At 34.2% G+C, this 3,915-nt stretch overlaps 1 pseudogene; it reads left to right on the plus strand.

The window, feature by feature from the left end:
• Positions 1-875: 875 nt before the first annotated feature.
• On the plus strand, positions 876-3,411 carry LOC148210703 (uncharacterized; annotated as a pseudogene).
• Positions 3,412-3,915: the final 504 nt, after the last annotated feature.

Consider the following 3,915-nt stretch of genomic DNA (forward strand, 5'->3'; position numbering starts at 1 on the left):
GGGTGCATCCCTTGCAACTTGATGAATATGCCACTAATATCTCAAGATGTTTTGAAGATTGAATAATCTTTGAAAGATGTTTTGAAGGAAATAAAAGTAATTAAGTATAAGTAGTGAAACTCCTATGTTGTGAAAAAAATGGTGGAAGAAAGTCTATTTTTATAGGGAAATTGCCAAAACTAGGACAACTTTAATAGGGTTGAAGAGATTCAGGATCATTTTTTCATTTGAAGACTTGTAGAACTTTTAATGGTAAAAAGTCGTAACTACCCTTATTATAATTTTTTTTCCTTTTTAAGTGTATAAACCCTCCCTCTCTCACGTGAAATTATACACAAAAAAGAAACCCTCCAACGCACAAAATCCTTCTTCTTCCACCAACAACTATTCAGCTTCTCCCCTTCTGACTACTAACCTCCTATTGATTCAGGTGACGATGACGAGCGAACATTTCGACGATTGAGGCAGTGACAGTAGGAAACACCCAACTGAACGAAATCCTTCAACGAAATCTCTTCCTTGCAGCACACGCAAACGATAAACAACGAACTCCGGTAAGATTTCAACACCCAACGTTCTTCTTCGTCGCTTGAGTTTTTTGGCATTGCAAAATATTACAATATATTGTAGGAATAAAAACATCTTGCATATTTCTGGTTTATTTGGAATGTATTGCTGGTATTCAATAGATTAAAATTTGTATTTTCATTGTTTGTTGCAGAATGTTAAAATCATTGACCTTGTGTTTTATTTGTATTGCTTAGATAAAAAAAGAAGAATTTAAATAGTCATTTATGTGTTCCTCTATCATTTTGTTTATCTATTTTGACTCTATATTGTTGTAGGAATTAAAAAAATTGCAAGGTGTTTTAAAAATGACACATGTTCGAGTTTTCATTCGTTATGGCGGAGTATGGGATGACAAACAAACAGGGTATGAAGGAGGCCTTTTGAAAGGAATCATTGTACGTAAAGAAATAACATACAAAGATCTATTAGATAAATTATACCTCATCACCACAGCTAATCCCGCGGAGTTCGTTATGAGAATCAAGTGCATATATAAGATTAAATCTCGGACTCAAACTCCTCCATTTGAAAACAACAATGACAGTGATCTAAGGTTTTATCTGATGGGCGAAGATGCGGCTGAAGTCCCTCTGGACATCTCATTTGAACCTAAATGTAGAGGTTTGACGGAAGGCATACATGAGAATAATAAATGTGAAAAACCTTGTTACAAATCTATTTTTGAGAGCAATCAAGTTGAAGATTCAAATCCAAATGTATCAATACCAATGGATGCATTAGATGATATTACAGTTCCAGTTGGCTGGGTTGATGAGAGAAATGAGACCAGTAGATGGGAATCTTATGATTCACGTGACGATAACCTTCCATTGAATTTTTTTGATGATCGAGATGGTCAGAACTTTAATTGGGAATCATATAATACCTCACAAGAAAGAGATGAAAATGTAGATTGGGAAGCTCTTATGGAAACCAAATGTGATATGTTCCTAAAGTAGATCGTAAAGTCAACTATGAATCTAAATCAACAAGACATAAAACATAGATGGGAAAAACTGTTTCGTTGGAAGGAAGATCTACAAATGATGAATTTGAGGTTGGAAATTTATTTTTTAACAAGAGGGAGTTATTTATGAAATTGAGTATTATGGCAATGAAAAGAAATTTTGAATTCAGAGTAAAGAATTCTATGAAACATATATTTTATGTTACATGTAATGATAATAATTGTAAGTGGAGAACGCAAGCAGTCAGATTGGATGGTTCAGAAATATTTAAGATGTCAAAGTATGTGAACTTTCATTCATGTTCAATTGATATTTTGAATCATGATCATAGACAAGCTAAAGCTTGGATAGTTGGAGAATTAATAAAATCTAAATATAGTGGAATTGGTCGCCAATACAAGCCAAAAGAGATCATAGAAGACATGAGACAAGACTACGGGATCAATATGAGTAATGAAAAAGCATGGCGTGCGAGAGAATTTGCATATATGCGGGTAACGGGATCACCTGTAGAGTCATATAATCTATTGCGTCGATATGGTGAAGCACTGAAGTTGGCCAATCCAGGTACATTTTATGAGGTTGAACTTGAAGATGGAAAAAACTTCAAATATCATTTTATGGCGCTAGGTCCATGTATTCGAGGATTTTTGAATTGCATACGACCTATTATTGCTATCGATGGAACATATTTGACGTGCAAATATCGAGGTACTTTGATAATTGCCACCTGCTTAGACGACAATAATCAAATTTATCTCATTGCTTTTGGAATTGTTCATAGAGAGACAGATAATTCCATAAAATGATTTTTGGAAAAGCTAAAAGGAGCAATAGGTGCGGTTAAGGACCTAGTTTTTGTTTCATATCGAAATAGTAGCATATCGAAGTCTATTGCTTTCGTGTTTCCCAATGCATTTCATTGTATTTGCATTCACCATTTGAATCAGAATTTAAGTGCTAAGTTCACGAATGAAACAATTGAATATTTGTTTGTCAATGCTGGTAAAGCCTATCGGGAGTCAAAATTTAGGGAGTTTTGGTCGAGTATCACAGCATTTGATAATGGTGGGTACATATTTGGAAGAAGTTGGACTTTCACGTTGGGCACGTACACATTGCCCTAGAAGACAATACAATATGATGACTACAAATATAGCAGAGTCCATGAATGCTCTACTAAAGGACGTTAGAGAATTACTTGTTACTTCATTACTTGAACATGTGAGAGCTTTGTTACAAAGGTTGTTTTGGGAGCGTTGTGATGAAGCCTCAAAAGTAACATCCACATTGACGAAATGGGCAGAACAAAATTGTTCAAAAAAACCAAGATGAATCTGTAACAATAAAGGTACATCCGATTCTTTGTTATCAATTTCAAGTGGCAGACATTGACAAAGAGGAGATAGTAGACCTTAATACTCGAGAATGCAGTTGTAAGGTCTTTCAAATAGACAAACTACCATGTGCACATGCAATTGCTGCAGTAAGGGAGCGGAATATAAAAATATATAGTTTATGTGATCGTTACTAACTAATGAATGTTTGTTGGCTGCATATGCAGAGGCTATTTTTTTAGTTGGTAATGTCTCGGAGTGGAAGACCATCAAACTATGTTGAAATAGAAGTCTTACCTCCAAAATTTATGGCAAGGGTTGGTCGGCGCCAAAAAAAGAGAATCACATCTATAGGTGAAACCCCGAAAATGCATAGATGTGGCAGATGTGACCAAAGAGGCCATAATAGACTGACGTGTCGTAATCCCATTGCATACAAGAACAAATGAAGTGTATGGATCACTTTTTAATTCGTAACGCAATTATATGTCCATTGATTATCACAAATGTTGTTGTTATTGTTGTTAGATTGGTAGTGCAATGCCAAGTTGTGGACATTTTAAATTTTGTTGTTTTTTTTCTTGAAACAATATATTGCAACATTTTGCAAAGTATTACAACTTACTTATTGCAAAGCAAAAATGCAAAATGGTTTCAAATAAAGCAAATGAGTTGGAGAAAAACAATAGTAGAGAAGTAGTACTCATTTTTTCAATTTGATTTTTTTCTTGCAATATATTGCAATGGATTGCAATTTGTTGCAAACCAAAAAATAACCCATGAAAATGCAAGACCCAACTCATTTAATAGCATCATTGAGTTCAAAATGGTTTCAAACAAAGCAAATGAGTTAGAGAAAAACAATAGTAGAGAAGTAGTACTCATTTTTACAATCTGTTTTTTTTCTTGCAATATATTGCAATGTATTGCAACATATTGCACTGGATTGCAATTGGTTGCAAACCAAAAAACAAACCATGAAAATGCAAGACCCAACTCATTTAATAGCATCCTTGAGTTCAAAATGGTTTCAAATGAAG

The sequence above is a fragment of the Momordica charantia genome, assembly GCF_013281855.1.
Source record: "Momordica charantia cultivar OHB3-1 chromosome 6 unlocalized genomic scaffold, Mcharantia_2.0 BLBB01000006.1, whole genome shotgun sequence".
Lineage (NCBI taxonomy): Eukaryota > Viridiplantae > Streptophyta > Magnoliopsida > Cucurbitales > Cucurbitaceae > Momordica > Momordica charantia.